Below are 21,539 nucleotides of genomic sequence, written 5' to 3'. Positions count from 1 at the left end.
TATACAGCAATTAACCACTAGGAAGAATGTATGCAATGTGTTAATTATTGAAACTGTCCTAACAATTTGGATTGAAACTGTCTCATTGCTCTTTGCTTCTCAATAAAATTATAGAAAAAAATCTATATAAATATATTCTGCTCTTAACCTCCGCTGTTCCTAAAATCCATTCTTTGGTTTTAGAGAACACAAACTCGGCCCAAGTATCTTTCAGGTTGGGAGTTTCATTCCCCTGTATCAAAATCAACCCTTACTTACTATCTGATCATACAGCAATGAAACTGGAAATCAATAACAAAGGAAACTACAGAAGTTACATTAACACATGGAAATTAAACATCACCCCTCTGAACAACCAATTGGTCATAGAAGAAATAAAGATGACATTAAAAAGAATATACCATTAAATGATAATGTTAATACAACATACCAAAACTTAAGGAATACATTGAAAGCAGTCTTATGAGGGAAATTTACAGTGACAAACTCACTCATTACAAAATATATGAGCTCAAGTGAACAACCTAACGTGTACTAGAATGTAGAAACGTGATTATTTGAAGCTGGGAACTGTGAGAAGATAGTAAGCAAAGGAGAGGCTAGATTTGTATGCATGTGCAAAAACACCACACTGAACCTATATATAATAAATCAATACATGTTAACTGCAAATAAAATACAAAAATATTTTAGATAAACATTCAAATAGTAGTAAATCTAACTGAAATAAAAGAAACACCATGCTCTCCAAACGTTTTTCCATAAGAACGCTTCTTTATGAAGTAAAAGATTTAGAAACGATTCCATTTTCAACCTTCGTATCTACAAAGAGTAAAAAGTTATCAAATATCCACTTGTAGGGTTCTCAAGATACATACTCCATTTTTGCCTTATAGTCATAAATTTGTGCCATCTACCTTTTATAATGTATATTTAGTGTACAGCCATGCAGCCGTTTGGTGAAATATGGTACAGTGCTCCACAGTCAGAAAAACATGCGAGTAACCTGAAAGTGGTTTGATGTTGCAGTGATTTTTCAAAGTGTTTGCAAGCCACATTTCCTTCCTTTTATCATCCTATTCTTTCTTATAGCTTTGTTTCCTGAGCACTGAGGTCAAATCATACCACAGAGAAACCACACTCAGACTTACCACACAAAGCTCTACTTTCATAAATATGTGATGTTTGGTTTAAATTCTTATTTTTCTTATCAGTCCTAGATCTGACTCAGGGCTTTATTAGTAAAGTAAAAGTTTTATTCATGATCTCTCTTAAAAGAACAACTAGTAATCTACTAAGGGGTTTATTAATTAGTCAAAAATCTTCCAGTACTTCAGTTATCTAACTAAAAAAACAGGTCACACTGATATAGGGGAAAGAAACTGTCAACCTGTTTGATGTCTGGTATAGGCTTTGTTCTCTAAACCAAAATACATATTCTAGGAACAACAGAGGTTAAGAGCAGAATACTGAGGAAAGAAAGCTGTCTTGAGAGAGAAAAACTGGTTCAGAGTGGGTTGTTGAGGACTGTGCCTTTTCTAGGAATTTTTATAAAGCAAAATAATGAGGTAAAGCAGATCCAAGGTGGGGAAAAATGGAAAATCACAAAGTGGGCACAAGATGAGACAAAATTATGGTCAACCAGTAAGATGCTGGCCTTCTCAAGGTGATTAATACTTATTTACAGTACCAAGCACTGTTGTTTATCCTCAAGGAGAGCATGTGAGTATAACTGTTTAATCTTTTGTGCAACTGAGGTGGAGCCTGGAAGATTTCCTGAGGTAGGAGACAAAACTGGGAGTCCAGTTTTGAGGTTTGGCTCTCAGCTGCAGGTGTCTGTCTTCCCTACAGTTGCAAGATATCCTGTCTTTTGCACTGTCTCCTTTGAGAGCCTAACCGTCTCCTGCCTATAATATCTCTAACTAACTTAGCTGTCCATAACAATATTTTGCTTGTGTCTGTCGGTAGGACAAAGAACAAATATTTTTGATGAAAATATTACATCCTTGATATAAACACAAAGGATTCTAAACAGCATCTTTACATTTGTTTAAATAGCAGTTTCACAAATGGCTATTCATTTGGATCTGTTTCTTAAATAAGTTTCTTTCCTGGAAGAAATTATTGACCCCCAAAAATAAATGAGGTTTCCTAGGCAGTAGTTTGTTTTATTGATTTTTATCTTTACAGAACCTCTGCATCTTTTTATGGAGCAAATAACATCTGGAGCTAAACTGTAGGCATTACGGTAGGACATTAAATCCCTGAGACAACAGACTGCGGTAGACTTCCACCAGTAGCTAGCTGTCAGTCAGCAAAAATAATGGGGTAACAAGAATCACGTAACTTTGATCTAATAAGAAAAATTTCTCAAAATGGACCGGCCATGAGAGGTATAATCTTAATCCCTAGTCATCTAATATGGTGAAATATCTACTCTATAATTTTTGCTAATAGTGGTTACTTGGCTGGTATAAATAAGTGAACTCTAAATAATAGTGGTACAAGCAAAACATCTTTATAGGCACTTAAAGTACTAACCAATAATTTAATACTCCTGAATTGGTTAATTTACCCAATTAATTCATTTAAATAAATACAAAGACATTTGTAGTACTTCCTGTCCATTTTATTACACTAATTGCAGTATTTATACCAGTCAAGTAACCACTAAAGGCACCTCCTGGGAAGCTGATAGTTAATAAATGTAAAGATGCTTAGAAATCTGCCTTAAGTGTCCAGATCATGAGACAAGCAAGTATAAATGAGGGAGAGCCTGGGAAATTTCCTGAGGTAAGGAGACAAAACTGGGAGTCCAGACAGAGGAAGGCAGATACAACTGCAAATAAGAATATTCAAAACAATATCCCTAAGTGTATGTCAAGCAACTATCCAGGGGAGGAGGAAGAATCACTTGAAATAGAATAGATTTTATCAGCAACACTGGGCCAGCAACAGTACTTGTCATCAATATCCAAGAGAAAATCATTTTTCCAATACTTCGGACTACTGTGCCTCTACCTAAAAAATCTTAATGGCCGTGCAACTTTATCATATTCTAGCCCAACGAAAGTTCAAGAAAGCTGACAAAAATCTATCAACCAAAAAGGTAAAATTCACAAAGTGTGAATACAAACATTACCAGCAACAGACATTTGAAAATAGAAAAAAGAAAACCAATATAATTAACTCAATCAAAAATGATATCAAATTTTTATTCACACAAAAAAATTAACATGAATGTCACAATTACCATATAAAAACAAATAGCTGTACTATAATCTATTCATTAAAAATGTGAACTCTTTAAATATATAACAAAGATCCTAAATAAAAATTTTAAAGATGAAAATATGGTATCTGAGGCGAAAAATGTAACCAACTGAATAAATGACATTAAATAGTGGAAAATATTCAAGAACTTGAAAAGATACAAATAAATATTATCCAAACGAAACACAGAAAATTTATTATTTTTTAATTTTTAAACAATTTTGCTAGGTGTTCCTCAGACAAAGGACTTCTATCTAGAATAAAGAACTAAGAAAAATAATCACACATATAAAGACTTCTCACATTTAAAGACCCAATGCAAAAACGAATATCTGAGGTTAATACACACTCCTCAGATGAAGAAGTACGAAGAGCAAATAAACATTTTTAAAAATGATCAACATCACTGGTCATTTGAAAGATGCAAATTAAAACAACACTTGGGCTGGCCACATAGCTCAGCATTTTAAAGCACCTGCTTAGGCAGATGCAAGGATGGGGTTCTATCCCCAGCATGCCATGCCAGCCCCGCCCCTGGGGCATGCTGAGACAGATTGAGACTGGGCGTGGTGGCACACGCCTGTAATTCCAGCACTTGGGAGGCTGAAAAACAGTAAAGATTACTACGACTCCAATCTCTGTTGTGAGATCCTGTAGACCCTACAGGCCCTGCACTAAATATATATATATATACATATATATATATATATATATATATATATATATATATATATACAAAAACAACACTGAGATTCCATCTCACCCCAGCAAGAATGGCTACTACTAAGAAATCAACCAGGGGCTGGGGAGATGGCTCAGTGGTCTAAAGCACCTACTTGGAACAAGCTTGGCAAAGCACAGGGACCGCGGTTCGATTCCCCAGCACCACATGCCAGCCAGCCCTGCCCCCTGGTGGGCTGAGCTGGCCACACACACACACACACACACACACACACTAAATAAATAAATGTTAAAAAAAATCAACCAATAAAAGAACACTTTTCCACTTTGGTGGAAATGTAGACTGGCACAATCACTGTGAAAATCAGTAAGGAGATTTAACGAAAATCTAGAATTAGAGGTCCCATTTGATCCAGCTATTCCCCTTCTTGGTATCTTCCTGAATTAAAAGCATCATACCACAGCAACATACACACACCTATGTTTAGAGTGGCACAGCCACATCTTGGAAACAGCCTAAATGCCCTTCAACTGATGAATGGATAAAGAAGATGCGGTTTTTTAAAATACAATTGAGTACTACTCGGCCATAAAGAAGGATAAGCTTGAGACATTTCTAGGCAAATGGAAGGATCTGGAGACCATTCTCCTAAGTGAAACCAACTGAACATGCATGTGCAAATACCACATTGTTTCTCTGGTGTGAGATACCAAAAGTGTAAATAAGGACCAAAATGTATAATAGATATTGTGAAATAAGCAAATGTTCAAATGGGGAAGGGACCAATGGAGGGAGGAGGGAGAAAGCAAAGAAGGAAATTTTTTAAAATGAGAAAATAAGGAAAAAATGAAAACAAAACTCTTATAAATGGAAAGGGGAAGAGGGTTCAGAAGGCAGTAGGAGAGTGGTGAAAAAAGAAACAAGATATATATATATATTTTTTTTTTGAGGTTTTCATTAGTCTTGAGAGAAAAACATTTTAATACACAGTAATGTAGCTTACAACTAAGATGAAACAAGTTATATTACATACAGGTACAAATTGTTTATGATGAATGTGATCAGTGTGTATACCTAAAATGTACCAATAAAAGATTGGAGAAAAAAACAACACATAAAAAAATCCTAAGTGAAAAAAAAAGCAAGCAGGCACAACATTTGCTGGACCAAGACTAACAACTTAATATAACAGTAACCAGATTCCCAGCAGATAGGAGAAGCAGCAAGACTGAAAATATTTGAAGAAATAGTAACTTAAAATTTTCCAAACTTCATAATCAAAAGATTCAAGAATATGTACAAATCTGAAACACAGGAAACATGAAGAAAACACAAATCAATCTGAATAAAAAAATGACATTCTGAAGAAAAAAAGAAATGAAATTATGGAAATATTTCAGGAAGAACAAAAAGATGATAATAAAAAAAGACTTCCCATCAGAAAAGATGGATGTAAGCAGATGGGGAACAACATTTCATAAAAGTGAAAGTACAAAAACTGAACAAAGGATTCAATCAATACCCACAGAAAATTTCAGAAAAAGAGCTGAAGACTTTTGAAATAAAAGCTGAAAGAATTCGTCATCAGGAATTCCAGATTATGGGAAATGTTAAAAGAAGTCCTTCAGACCAAAGGAAAAAATGACAGAAGATAAAAATACATCTCTGGCCGTGACTCATCCACATGGCTGTCACTGAAAAGGATCTACAAACTGCAATACAGGGTTTCAGGATAAATCCTGAGGGGATTTGAATGATCTTGTCAGATACAGAAGTTACATTTCTTGTTTATATAGGTCTTGCTTTATCCTGGTGCCATTTAGCCGAAAAGTATAAAAATGAGGTATAAAAAGTAAAGCCATATTACTATGCTGAGCTGTAAAAGGCTCAAGTCAACAACTTCTGACATTGCCAGTCCTACAGATAACCCACTACTATTATGGACTGCGGGACTATATCAGATTATTTTGCTGAATTCACACACCTACAACATTTAAATGGCAACGGAATACCCATCTCAGACAAAACTAAACAAAAAAGGGGATATAAATGAAGGACCATTTCGTATCGGTATATACAAAATAGTTAGGATAGATATACATCTACTTTCTCTTAATTCACTGAGAAGATTTGTACTAATACTGTTTGGACAGTATATCATGTCTGCATCTTGTACTATGAATAACCACTACGAAGACAACAATATGCAGTGTACTAATTTTTTTTTTTTTGGTGGAACCAGGGATTGAACTCAGGTCCTTGCACTTGCCAGGGAAGCGCTTATTGCACTGAGCCATCTCCTCGGCCCACTAATTATTGAAACTGTCCTACTAATCGGTTTTGAAACTGTCTCGTTGTTTCTCAATAAAATTAATAAAAAATAAAATAATAAATAAGTAAATAATTTGTCTCTATAAAGGAATGAAGAGTACTGGAAATGAAAATTACAAAGGTAAAACTAATAATTTTTTATTTAATTCTCTTCAAAAGATAAATGACACTTCAGACAAAAATAAAAATGGATTATGTTTATAACTTATAAACAAGTAAAGTGTACAACTACAGTAAACACCAGGAGGGGATAAATGGAAGTATATGCTATTCAAAGGTAGTTATACTCTGTGAGATTCATTATAACATGATTTGAGGGTAGACAGTGATAAATTAACTTTGTATATAAACCTTAAAACAACTACTAAAATAAACACAGAAAGCTAACAAAGGAGAAAAATAGTTAAAAATGTCCAATCAATTAAAAGCCAGATAAAAGAGGAAAAGAAAGGATGAAAAGAAAATATAGGAAGATGATAAAACGAAATCTAACCACATATCTATGATCACATTAAATGCTAACTTTCTAAACACCCCAATTATTCATTTATTTGTGTGTGTGTGTGTGTGTGTGTGTGTGGCCAGCTCAGCCCACCAGGGAGCGGGGCTGGCTGGCATGTGGTGCTGGGGGATTGAACCGCGGTCCCTGTGCTTTGCTAAGCTCGTTCTAAGTAGGTGCTTTAGACCACTGAGCCATCTCACCAGCCCTAAACACCCCAATTAAAAGTGGAGAGTGTTACACTGAAAAACAAAAAAATCCTATTTATTTGCTGTCTTACAAATGGAATACAAACTAAATAAAACCACTTTGAAAATCAGCATAAAGATTTCTCAGAAAACTACAAAATTTCATTTCATACGGCTATCCTTACATTGTGAAAGGGTTAAAGTCATCATATTATGACTTTACAGCAGACCAAATCAACAGGTAGATGACAGAATGGGCCTATGTGCCCATCAACAGATGAATGCATAAAGAAAATGTTGTATAGATTTACACAATGGAATATTACTCCATAAAGAAAGATAAATTTAAGTCATTTGTATGAAAATGGGCAGACATTGAGACAATAACACTAACTGAAATCAGTCAGTTACAAAAGATTAAATATCACATGGTTTCTCTAATACCAGGATGAGCGATCCCAAACATAAATAATTTAAAGAGCAAAATAGAAGAGCTACTACTTTAAGAAACTGGGGGGGGGCAGTCCATAGACTCTGTAAAGATACAAAAGGAATCTGGGAAAGGAGAGAAAGAAAGAAGTGGAGACAGGAGCAAAAAATATCAAGATGCAACTAAATAATCAAGATACAGCATGTTTATCTATTAGACCTCCAAGATGACTGTAAGCAATACCTAGGTATTGCAAACATATAGAATAAAAAGTTAAAAATTATAAATGTTCATTAAAAATATGAAGGTCAATAAAGAGGTCAAAGGATTGTAGCTTGACTATATTCCTAACAGATGAAATACATTTAAGTTGAAAGACTATTACCAGAATAAAGAATTATGTGATCATTAAAGTATCACTTCAAAAGAGGACATATTAACCTTCAACCTTTGCATACATAATAAGAATTCCAAACTGCATAAAGTAAAACTAGTAGAACTGTGGAGACAAATACACAGCTGAATATTTCAACATTCAGCTCTCAACTGATACAAAAAGTTATACATAAAATAACACAACCAATCAGTGAAACTGGTAGCTCTTCTTTTTGTATATTAGTATGCCTGGTAAATTCCTAGCCAAATTAACTCGGTTTAAGAAGATAAAAATTCCTAGTTTCAAGAATAAAAAAAACCCTGATATCTCTGCAATTCTTCAGATAGCAAGTCCAGTGAATGTTATGAAAAAATTTATGGCAATAAACTCAACAGCACAGATGAAATGAACTAATTCTTTGAGTGCCTCTGAACAAGAGACTTGAACAGCCTTTTATCTCTTAAAGAAATTAAGTTCATAGTAACCTTATCACAAGGAAATTTTAACATCAAGGTAAGTTCAGTAGAAAATTCTACCAACATTTAAGGAAGAAACAACACCAATTCTACATGAACTTTTCCACAGAATTTAACAACATCAAAAAAATTTCTGACTTGTTCTGAGGTCAACATGACCCCGATATCAAAGGAGACAGACATAATAGCTTACAGTACTTTTAAAACAAGTACAAGCAGATCCAAGTTCTAAATTTTAAAGATCCATTTTAGAAGTATTAGGACATTTAGGAGGACATTTTAGCATCTCATGTTTAGAGAAAGATTTCCTCTTTTTTTTGTCTTTTTGAGACAGGGTTTCAGTATGCAGTTCAGGCTGGCCTTGAACTCACTTTGTAGCCCAGACTGGCCCCGAACTCTCAGTGATCCTCTTCCGTCAGATTCCCAAATGTTGGAATTACAGGTGTGCATTACTAGGCCTCACTAGTGAAATATTTCTTAAACAAAGATCAATTATAAATAAAATAATTTGGTTATTTCAAACTAGATGATGTCTCTACTACAAAAGAAATTATTAAAGTAAAAAGATAAAAGACAGCTAACATTTGAAACACTAAGTAACAGTCCAGAATATAAAAATAACTTAAACCAGCAAGAAAAAAAATCAAAAGGATTTTTGATTTGGAAGGATTGTATTCAACTGTAAAAGAAAAAAAGAGGAGTGTGGGAACTTCTGTGTGCTCATCCCACCCAAGACCCCTCCCCAGCCAGACCTCAGGTCAGCCAGACCTCAGACTCCACATGAGTGTGGGCCCATCCCCCTGCTCACTGCACCCAAAACCTCTCCCCAGCCAGACTCAAAGCCCGATGAGTGTAGGAACTTCCGCCTGCTCATCCCGCCCAGGATTACAGGTATGTACGAATATGCACAGCTGCACTGTAATTTTAAAAATGTATTAAGCTACATATTAGTTGTAAAAGTGTTCACTGTATTATTCTTTTTATTTTTTCTGAACATTTACAATATTAAGTAGAAATCAAGTTTTTTATTTTACATGTATTTTTGTTTTTCAGTTATGCTAGAGATCAAACATAGAGCCTTATAAATGCTAACAAAGGGCTCGACCACTGAGCTACATCTCCAGCCTTTGAAGTCAGCTTGCTTTGTTTAGGTAACAATACAAGAGGAAGAGATAACAGTTATAAATATATATGTACCAAATACCAGAATGCCCAACTACAGGCAACAAACACTAATGCATATGAAAACATCAAATAACCACTAATAAAACACTTATGGAGGGCCTCAGTACCCCACAGACATAAATAGACCAACTAGACAAAATCAAAAGAGAAATATCAGAACTGAACCAAACCTTTGAACAAATGGATTGAGTAGGTGTCTACAGTGCTCCACTCAACAACAGAATGCACATTTTTCTCAGCACAAAAGAACTTTCTCCAAAATAAGACCATGTAGTAGCTCATAAAACATGCTGAAATAATTGCAAAAGAGCTGAAATTATACCATATATACTATCAGTTCCTAGTGCAATGAAATGGGAAAAATCAATGGCAAAAGAAACTACATAGACATGTGAAAATTAAGTAGTACCCTCCTGAACAACCAATGGGTCACAGATATATTAAAGAATACATTGGACAGTTTCTCTAATCAAATGACATTGCCATTGTGACATACTGGACCATATGGGACACAATAGTAGTGAATTCTCACATCAGAAAAACAGCTCAAATATATAACCTAATGCTGAACCTTTCAAAGGTTAAAGTGGAGCAGGTTAAGCCCAATGCATGTATAAGGGAGGGAATTATAAAGTTCAGAGCCCATATTAATATAATCAAAACTAAGAAAACAATAGAATCAATGAATCAGAGTTCATTCTTCTGAAAGATTAGACAAAACCTTAGCCAACTTTATCAAAAAAGACTCAAATTTATGCAACTAAGAAAGGAAAGGAGAAAAATCACAACAGAACCTGGCAGAATTCCCACAAGACCATCAATGCCTGTGCTTTGAGAACCTACACTCTACTAAAAAAGAAAACTCAGTAAAAAGCCAGCTTCCTGGATACATATAATTGCCAAAGCTGAATCAAGAAGACAGAAAAAATTTAAGTACTACAGTATCAGTGAAACTGAAAAAAGCCTAGTTCCTGAAGGATTCACTGCAGAAATCTGTAAGAACTTTAGAGAGATCTAGTGGCAATATTTCCTAACTTATTATTAAAGGCAAGTATTACAACAACCAAAAAGAACTACAGGCCAATCTCCTTATGAACAGAATGCAGCAAATCATTAAGAAGATTACCACCCAAAGTAGCTGTCTGTTGTTTGTTCTTTCTCCCTTTCACACCTTGAAATACACTGTCATCTTTTATTTTAAAAAAATTACTTGTTTTCCTAAGGAAAGGGTTAGGGATATAGCTCAGGGGCACATTGCCTGCCTGGGAAGCTCAAGGACCTGAGGATGACTCCCAGTATTTTTTTTTAAAGTTAAGGGAACAAAAAAAAAAGATTATAGACAATGACCAAGTAGGATTCACTTCAGGGATGCAGAAATAGTTCATCATATGCAAACCATAAATATAATATACCACATTACCAGACCCAAGGACAAAAGCCAAATGACTGGGCCAGGGATATAACTCAGCAGCATAAGTGTCTGCCTGGCTGAGTTCGATGCCTGGTACCACCAACAAAACAAAACCCACATGACGATTGTAAAAGATGGGTACATGGTATTTGAGAAAGTCTAACAACTATTTATGATTAAACCCTACAGAAAATCAGAATAGTCTTTACCTCAATCTGATAAAATCTATTAGAGACAAACAGGCAACATCATACTAAATGGTCCAAAAACTGAAGGTTTTTCACCCTAAAAACAGGAATGATCATGGAGGTCCATTATTATCCTTCATGTTCAATATTGTTTTGGAAACATTAAGCAAAACAAATTAAGACGAGAAACAAAGAAAAGGAACATGGCCAGAAAAGAAAGAAGTTAAATTATCATTATTTGCAAATGACATAATGCTCTATATAGAAGGCCCCAAAACCTCTACCAAAAGACTCCTAAAATTAATAAATAAGTTCAGTAGCATAGCAGGATACAAATTCAGAACTCAAAAATCAATAGTATTGCTGTATACAAATAATAAATTCACTGAGAGAAAAATCATGGAAAGAACACTATTCACATTATCAACAAAAAAATGAAGTACTTAGGAAGCAATCCAGTAAGTGAAGGGAATGATCTTCACATTGAAAACTACACTACTATGAAGAAATATCAGAGGGTATTAGGAATTAGAAAACATGCCCCTTTTGTTGGATAGGTGGAACTAATGTAATGAAAATAGCCATACTTCTAAAACTGCTATACAGATTTAATGCAATCCCAATCTAAATACCAATAGCATACCTCACAGAACTAGAGAAAATAATCCTAAACTTCATATTAAACTAGGAGGGACCTAGGATAATAAAGGCAATTCTGAGCAATAAGGGCAATGCAGGGGGCATCACAACCCACAATTTGAAGTTATACTACAAATCTATGGTGTTAACAAACAGCATGGCACTGGTGAACAAACAGACCCAAGGATCACTGGAACAGAATAGAAGAAGCAGAAACAACTTCAAACACACTCAGCAACCTTATCTTTGACAAAGGCATCAAACAACTTCTTTGGAAGAACGATAGCCTCTTCAATAAAGTGCTGGCGAAAGTGCTTCAAACATGCCAAAAACTGAGCCTATACCAATTACCTCTCACCATGAACTAAACTAAAATTAAAACATTAAAAAACCTTAATATAAAACCAAAAACAAACTGCTAGAAGTCAGGTAAAACTTTTGAAGACTAAAAAAAAAAATTAAAAATCTTGTTCAATTAAAAAAAAAAAAACTTTTGAAGACTTAGGTGTAGGTAAAAAGACTTTGTGAACAAAAGCCCTGACTGGACAGGAAATCTTACGAAGAATCAACAACTGAGATTGTATCAAATGAAAAGGTTTTTTTTTCACAGTCAAAGAAATAATTGAGATCCAGCCCTAGCCCAGGCCCGGACCCCCACCACCACTCCGCACTCCCCTGGTCCCCCGCCCACGGAGTAAGAACTTCTGCCATTTTCTAGGGACCTCCCAGATCCAGTCCTAGGCCAGGCCCCGTGAGTGTGTGGGAGAGCTTACGGCTACCTGGGTGGTGAGACCCTCTTCCATCCCCTTGGGATGCCCCCCACCACTCCGCAGCATCCCACCCCCACCCCGCCTGCCGAGTGAGAATTTCTGCGGCATTCTGGGGACCCCCAGATCCAGTCCCAGCCCAGGCCCTGTGAGTGTGTGGAAGAGCTTCCTCTTCCCCCTACTCCACCTTGTCCCCTCCATCCAGACTCAGCTCAGGCCTGTCATACAGGCCTGGGGTGAAACTCTGCAGCTGCAGTCCCTGCAGAGTGAGTAGGGGAAAGAACCACCCAGCTAGTCCAGGAGCAAAACATCTTGCCAGAGGGGCACAACAGGTTCACCCCCAAGAGCAGCAGCAGGAAGGAGCTGAGCACAGCAGCCAGACCCAAGCCAGGCACAACTGGATAAATCCAAACTTTGTAGATCTGCACCTGAATTTCAGCAGGTGCTAAGGTTATAACTACACCAAAGCTGTACAACAAAGATCAAAAGAAATAATTATCAAAGCAAACAAACAATTCACAGAATGGGAAAATTTTTTCTAGCTACTCCTGAAAGGACTCACATCTAGAATATAGATAGAACTAAAAAATATTAGAACCACCAAATTTAAAGTCTCAATCCCAAAATTAGCACCTGGGCCAGGGATATAGCTCAGTGCCATAAGCACCTGCCTGGCAATCACAAGGTCCCAAGTTCCATCCCTGATACTGCAAAAAAAAGGGCAAGTGAAATCAATAGGTGTTTCTCAGAAGAAGTACAAACAGCAAATAAATACATGAAAAAATGTCACTAGTCATCCAAGAAATTTAAATTAAAATAGCACTGAGATTCCATCTCACTATAGAAAGAATGGCTATCATTAAGGAATTAACCAATAACAAATGCTGCCAAGGCTATCTGGAAAAGGAAACCCTTCTCCACTGCTGGTAGGATTATAAACTGGTACAACCACTATGAAAATCAATATGGATATTCCTCAAAAAACTAAAGCTTAAGTCTCCATTTGGCCTACCTGTTACCCTCTATGTATCTTTCCAAGAGTTAAAGGCACCAAACCACAGTAATCTATCCATACTCATGTTTATAGCAGCACAATTTACAATAGCTAACTCTTGAAACCACATATGCCCATCAAAAGATGAATGGGTAAAGAAAACATGGTATTTATACACATTTGAATATTACTCTGCCACAAAGAAGGAAAAACTTAAATGTTTGTAGGAAAATGGATGAACCTGAAGACCATAATCTTAAGTAAACTGGACACACAAGTTCAAATATTGCATTGTTGGGGCCAGTGAGATAGCTCAGTGGACTAAAGCACCTGCATAGGCAAGCTTAGGCAAGCACAGGGACCATGGTTCAATCCCCAGCACCACATGCCATGCCAGCCATGCCCCCAGGGTAGACTGAGCTGGCCAGAGTCTGGGCGTAGTGACACACGCCTGTAATCCCAGTGCTGGGGAGGCTGAAAACAGGAGGACCACAAGTCCAAGCTGCATAGTGAGACCCTGCAACAACCAAATACATTTTTTTAATTTTTTTTTATTTTTATTTATTAGAGAGAGAGAGAGAGAGAGAGAGAGAGAGAGAGAGTGGTGTGTGTGTGTGTGGCCAGCTCAGCCCACCAGGGGGCGGGGCTGGCTGGCATGTGGTGCTGGGGGTTTGACCGCGGTCCCTGATGCCTTGCCAAGCTTGTTCTAAGTAGGTGCTTTAGACCACTGAGCCATCTCTCCAGCCCCCCAAATACATTTTAAAAAATCTCATTGTTTCTCTTTTTTAATCATTTATTAATTTACTTTTTATTTGGTACAGGGTCTTGCTACATAGCTCAGACTAGTTAGTAATGATCCTCCTGTTTCAGCCTCCCCAGTGATGGGATTATAGGCATGCACCACCACGTCTGGTTTTGGAGGCTGGCTTGGCACAGGGCTGGCACAACATGCAGCACCGGGGATCAAACCCTGCGCTTGCCAGGCAGGTACTTAGATCACAGAGCTATGTCCCTAGCCCCCGCACTGTTTCTCTTATATGAGAAACCCAAAGGATAAATAAGGAGCATAATTGAGGATAAATATTGCGAAGTAGATAGAACAGGAAATAGAAAGTTGAAATGAGAAGGGGAACAAGGGGGAAGGAGCAAGGGAAAAAAGAGGATGGAAGGAAAAAATGTAAACACATCTTTTTTAAATGGAGAGGAGAAGATAGGTTGTAGACAAGGAAGGGGAACGAAAAGATGATTTAAGATATATATAGACATAAATTCTCATGGTGAATGTGATTTATAAGTATGAGAACACATACTAATAAAAAATAAAGTTAAACATACAAAATTGGTTGAGAGTATCTATTAAACTTAATCATATATAATCTATGATTTTGCAATTCTACTTTTAGATATAGGCAATACAGGAATATGCATACATCACCAAAAGACACAGTGCAATTTGTAAACTAAAAATGGAAACATCCATAATGGCAACTTGTATAAAAGAGGTATATTCAATAAAAAGGAATATTTGATCCCCAGTCCTGTCCCTGGGGCATGCTGAACCGGTGACCGAGTCTGGGTGTAGTGGCGCACACCTGTAATCCCAGGGCTGGGGAGGCTGTAAACAGGAGGATCACTGCGAGTACAAGCTGCATGGTGAGACCATGTACCAAACACATAAAATGAAAAAAAAGAAAGAAAATGGAATACTACATATCCATGAAAATGAGGACTACTGCTATAACTAATAACACAGAAGCATTCAAAAAAAATCTTAAACCTAAGAATCCATACATAAAAAACCTAAAAAGTGAATGATTACATTTTTATTAAGTTCAAAAAGTGGCAAAATCATTATACAATATAGAAGTCAGGAATGGGATTGATTTATAGTGAAATTATTACAGGTAAAAATATGTTTAAAATCTTTCAGATGCTGATCTGTCTTTTCTTCCCTGCTTGCTTACTTGCTTGCTATACAGAGAATTTAACCCTGGACCTTTGTACTGAGATACTTCACCAGGGTATCACGAAGTCATTTTTTTGCTCAGGCTAGGGTCTAATTTTTTAAACCTTTTGCCTCAGCTTCCTGGAGATGTATTTACACTGTGAAAATGCTTTGAGCTCTATATGTTTGAGATTACTTAAAAATAATGCCTTTTAGGGGCCAGCAAGGTAGCCCAGTGGTCTAAAGCACCTACTTAGGCAAGCTTAGGCATGGGGCTTGCAGGGACTACTTAGGCTTGCAGGGACTATGGTTTGATCCCTGATCCCACATGCTGTGACAGTCCTGCCCTGAAGCAGGCTAAGCAGGCAAAAAAAATGCCTGTAAATCTCAAATGGTTTAGTCAACAAAGTTAAAACTGGATAGATGGAAAAGAGCAGGAGAAGTAATGGTGAGGAGAGGGAGATCTAATGAAAAGGTTAACAATAACTAAATCCAGGTTCACAGGGTTAAAGTATTCATTGTACTACTGTTCTTTCAGCTTCTGCCAGTATAAATGTTTCATGGAAAAATATTCAGGTAAAGACTCAAAATGCCCCTCACATTTTAGTATTCATAATTAGGGAATTATTCAGATGCCTGATATAATTTGTCTTGGAAAAAAACTAATAAAAATGAAATTTCTTTATCTACATTGTTTCATACAAAATAAAATATTCTGTATACTTTCCATTTCTGATTAATAGAGAGGCAGACCAGAGAACTAGAGCACAACCGAGTGTCTAAAGAACTGAACTCCATGAACTGCATCACAGTTTAGTAAGTTTCTACGGAACTCTGAATCTTGGTTTATCATCAGGAAAATGACAATAATGCTGATCTCTGAAGGTGGTTGTGAGCATTAAGGGAGAGACTATAAAACTGTCAGGGATACATGTTGAGACCATAATCTTCAGTAAAACAAATCAGGCACACATTTTTAAATATTGTATGGTTTCTTTTATATGAGAAACCCAAAGTATAAATAATACAAGGAGCAAACTAAAAGAGCTAAGAAATAGGGATATTTCTGTGCACAGGGAGAGAAAGGAGGAAATGTGGATAGGGACCTGTGGATAGGGAGAGAAACGAGGAAAGGGAGGAAAAGGAGACAAAAAAGGATCAAGATGTGACAAGTATATGTACTACTTTCCCATGACGAATGCATTTATAATGTATCACAAGCACACACTTATAATAAAGAGAAAAAATATTGTCTGTTACAGGCAAACACTGAATACTCTTCCATTTATCATACCAAACACTTATGGGCAAGTATGAATATACAATGATAGCAGCTATGAGAGACGCAAACAGATATGCTATAGGATAGCACACAATGACTAACAAATAAACCAAGGATTAGATGTGGATGGAGATAAGAGCTATGGCTTCCCCGAGGGGCTGGTAACTGACAACTCACATCAATGGATGCAAGAAGGTAGCCAGGAAGAAAGTATGGGAAATTCATACAAATGGATCAAATGATTAAAATAGGTAGTACTGAATTAGTGCTATATATAAAGTCATCAGGAGACAAGAGGGATGAGAAAATAAATATAGGAAGCAGAGGGAACAACAAACAAAGAGACCATGACTTAGATACGCCATCCTGTTTTTCCACAAGTGTTTGTAGAGTTTGTGCCCTTGCTTCCTTCAGGTGTCTGCTGACATGTCACCTGGCTGGTAAGGCCTTCCTGACCCTCTATCTAATTAATACAGTATAGCTCCCTCTACATCACAACCTGTATTTATGATATTTTCATTTATCATGTCTCCTAGCTATAGTTTAAAGATATTTTCTGTTTTTGTTTTCCAGTGTTGTTTTCCCAGTACTTAGAACACACAAAAACTATTCAGTAAAATACTGCTGAATTAATGAGGGGATTGATGTATGCACAATGATTAAACGGGTGTGATACACTGTGCAAGGATTTGAAGGGGAAATAAAGACATATCAGCAATTCCTTTTGAAAAAGTACCCAAGTTTGTGGTATCATGAAATCTGTCTCAGTGTTTATTTTGAAAGAATGGAAAATCATACCTAGCTTTGAAAAAAAATCAGCTCTTATTTGGCAAGCATAATATATGAGTTACAGAAGAAGGAAAAAGTAAATTACTTGTTGAAGAAAAACTGGTTAAATTCCTCCTTAGAGCTTGAAAAACCTCAGGGCCGGCCAAATAGCTCAGCAGATTAAAGTGCCCGCAAGCAGGCACAGGGGCCAGTGGTTCAATCCCTGGGCATGCTGAGACGGCAATTGAGACTGGGCATGGTGGCATGCACCTGTAATCCCAGCTCTTAGGAGGCTGTAAACAGGCAGATGACAACAAGTCTGATCTAGCAGTGAAACCCTGAACACCCTGTAGACCCTTCCTTACAATACCAAAAAAAAAAAAAAAAGAGCTTGAAAAACCTCATTCTTACCATAAATTTAATGATTGGCTGGGGAAAAAAAAAACAAGGATAAATCGTGAATAGTAATAAATGTTCTCACTACCTAAACATCTTGTAACATATGGAACCTTAAAATAATTTCACATTGCAACACACACAAAAAAGACAAAATTCAGATTACAACAGATTATGTAAGACTTAAAATTTTTCTTTGAAAAAATTTTGGCTGAAAAACTGACCTGTTTGCAGTTCAGTGATACTAACAATGCCACGAAAATAATCCACATAATAAACTTAATCCCTATTAAGTAAGTAACATATACAAGTCTTGGGCCTGGGATGTAGCTCAGTGGCGCAGTGCCTGCCTGGCAAGCATGAGGTCCTGAGGTGGATTCCAAGTACAAAAAACAGAACAGAAGAGAACAAAACAAAACAAAACCCAAGAAACAAACATGTCTAGATTCATTTCTGACAATCACTTCTCCTCTAAGAGAGGTTTTATAAAGAATGGGAAGGAGCTCCACTTTCTCAAGCTGACATTACATCTTAGGCAGAATCCACTGCTTGGCCCTGCCCCTTCCAAAACTTTGGAGATTCAAGTTCTACGTCAACGTAAAAAAGGAACGCAGCTGAGTGGAGACTAAACTATATATAATTTTGTTTAGGGTAAAAAATAAAAAAGGGCATAATCTGAACAAGTCCCTCTGCCTCCTGCGCTTCCAAGATTTCTGCTTCTTCGCTTATTTTTCAACAACACAATAACTTTGACCTTGAAGTTACGTCTGCTCTTGGAAAAAAAAATATGTTAATTCATGAGCTTCTTCAGGAAAGGAACAGAAATGCCAAAAGCCTTCAAGGGGACCAAAACACTGGGCATGGAAGGAAAAAAAAGAGAGAGAGCAAGTAGAGGAATGTGGTTTCCAAAAGTCAGAGGCTAAAGGAGGCGGGTGAAAGGTGGGGTGGGGAGTGGAAGGAAACGGCCGTGGTGCAGGGAGTAACCCCCTCTCAAAACGATTAGAGAAAGAGATCCAGACTGAAGAGAGGTGAAACAGGAGGCTCCAAGGACCAGAAGAGCCAGAAGGGGTGGCGGCACGGGGGCCTGGGAGCGTGGCCGATCTCGAGAAGCATCCTACACACAATGTACTTTGGAAGTGAATTTTGATTCTTTCCTTCCCAGATTAAAAATGAAGCCTCCCCCTAAGTACACAGGGATTCATTTGTGAGAATTACCAGCCCCTCATTGACACTCACCTAGACGACGAAGGGAGCGAGGACGGCGTGGTCGGAAGGGCTAACTTCGCGGACCCAGCGGAAGCTTTAGCGTCTCAAACCCCTCCCCGCCTCGTGCGCCTCCCCGCCCCGCGCGCCTCCCCGCCCCCTCCCCGCCCAGGCAACTTCCTGAGCCTCTCTAGCAACCGCTGCCACGCTTTATCTCATTGGTTCTGCAGTCGCCCAATCCAAACCCTGGCGGCGATGTAAACAGGCTGGGCGAGGGAAAGGGCAACTTTACACATCCTAGCTCTACTCGTTCCGGGAACGGAGTAGTTCTGCCAAACGCCAGTGTACAATTCTTCGTATATCTTTGATTAGCTTTAAATATATCGAAGTATCTCCCTTCACCTTAGTCTCTTAGGTCTTATTAGTCCTGTCTTGGATGTCTACCGCTATACATTTACTGTATTTGTTTTTTTAAAATCATTTTTATTAGTGAATATTAAAATTCTTAAAGCTGAATAATTTTTATTTTGGAATGGTATATAGAGACTTAGACGCCATTTATTAGATGTCATATTCAAATTTCCAAATAAGCAAAAGTGGACTCATTTACAAAGCATTCTTATATAGATACATATATATTCCTCAAGAAAAACAAAAGACAAATAAAAATGTGTTAATACTAAGAATAAACCTTACTTTGACTAAAGACCTACAGAACCAGTCTATTACTTATTGTTATCACGTCCAGAAAGCTCTTTTTGGCCCAAAATCCATGCCACAATTCTCCATTGTTTGGGTTATTTTCAGTGACTCCACAACAATATACTGAGCACATATCAAGTACCAAACCCTATGCTACACCTCGAGGCATTGCATTGGGAGCCCAAAACCTAGCGACTGAAGGTGAACGGTGTTTATTGAAGTCTGTTGAATGAACAAATGATCAAAATGTAGTCAGGACAATGATGGTGACCACAATAAGGCTGTTCCTTTGACTAGTATTTTTAAAATTCAACAATTTCAGGTGGCATGATGGTGTATGCCTGTAATCCCAGCTACTTGAGAGTCTGACACAGAAGGACAGAAGTTCAAAACCAGCCTGTGAAAATTAGTGAGACCCTGTCTGAAAATTTTAAAGAAGTAAAAAATGGCTGGAAGTGTAGTTCAGTGATAGAGAACTTGCCCAGTTTGCACAAGGCCCTGTGTTCAATTTCTGGTGCTATAATTTTTTTTGACTCACAGTTTTTCATTCAACCACATATTTTGAATACACATTCAAGTCAAGGTTTCTGTTGCTGATACTGCCCATATAATGAATAAGACATAATTTTAGATTTTAAGGGGCTAGGAAGATAGCTAAGTGGTCTAAGTGCCTGCCGGGCAAGCACAAGGACCAGAGTTTGACCACAGATACCACATGCTGTGTAGGCCCCAAAACCGGGCATGGTAATGCATGCCTGTAATCTCAGTGCTGAGGAGGCTGAGAGAGGAGGATCACCATGAGTCTGAGCTGCGTAACGAGACCCTATATCAAATAAACAAATAAGATCTTTTAATTCTAAATTTTAAGATGCTCCACTCAGATGTATGAAAAATTAGCAGCATTCTAAGGCCATATGAATAATTAGCAAGGTGGACACAGTGAAGAGCTATGATGATATCATGGATGATAAATCCTACAAACCTAAAAGAGACCTTATCTCCTGCAGAGCACTCCATAAAGACTTAGGTAATGTTGAATAAATGATTGAGCAGATGGACAAAAGTGAAATACAGTGTAGTTGAAACTGAGTGAAAAGAACAGTAACAGGAAACAAGACTGGAGATGGAAGAGCTCAGAAAAGAGCAGACCTGGTAAGTAATGTTTGGCCCACTGGACTTACATTCTCTTGGAAAATAATACATTTAAGAACAATGCATGCTTAGTGGAAACAATTGCTGTGACAAAAAATAAGGCAGGCAAGCTGGATGTGGCAGCACACACCTGAGATCCCAGCACTAGGGATCCTGACACAAAAGAAGCTTTTAAGCCTGGGAGTTTGAGACTAGCCTGGACAACATAGTTTGAATCTCTCTCCAAAAGCTAAAGAAGAAAAAATAAAAACCTAGAAATAAAGCAACCAAGTAGGATAGCAATAATGTGAGTGAAGTTGGATAGGGCTGCCATTCTAGAGGGTTCTAGGAAAAGACGATATATGAGCAGCATTTACAGACTTCAAGCATTTCTCTTAGTCACCATATTATCTTTTTTTTTTTGAGATTCATAGAAAATTTTAATGAAGAAGTTTTGCGCTGGTAATTTAATTTGTTTTTTTTCAAAGTTTTATTGATAAACATATAGCAATGAGACAGCTTCAAATCAAATCAAAAGTACAGTTTCAACAAATAATACACTGCATACATTTTTCTCAGTGGTTAATTGCTGTACAAGATGCAGACTTGTGATCCTACTTACAAACACCATTAGAAAAAATCATTCTATTCATTAAGAGAATGCAACTATATA

The 21,539-nt window shown here is 37.2% G+C and overlaps 1 protein-coding gene across 1 annotated transcript in view; it reads right to left on the bottom strand.

Moving 5' to 3' along the window:
- The window catches only part of Maged1 (MAGE family member D1), a 106,102-nt gene extending 86,959 nt beyond the window's left edge, over window positions 1–19,143 (bottom strand). Inside the window, exon 1 of the mRNA XM_023708609.1 lies at window positions 19,067–19,143. The gene's annotated coding sequence lies outside the window, so the exon portion shown is untranslated. The remainder of the gene's footprint in view (window positions 1–19,066) is intronic.
- Between the last annotated feature and the right edge of the window lie 2,396 nt (window positions 19,144–21,539).

Source organism: Octodon degus, unplaced genomic scaffold (genome assembly GCF_000260255.1).
Source record: "Octodon degus isolate 3935 unplaced genomic scaffold, OctDeg1.0 scaffold00412, whole genome shotgun sequence".
Lineage (NCBI taxonomy): Eukaryota > Metazoa > Chordata > Mammalia > Rodentia > Octodontidae > Octodon > Octodon degus.
Note: the sequence above shows the minus strand (reverse complement) of the source record. Positions and strands in the feature narration are given on the sequence as shown.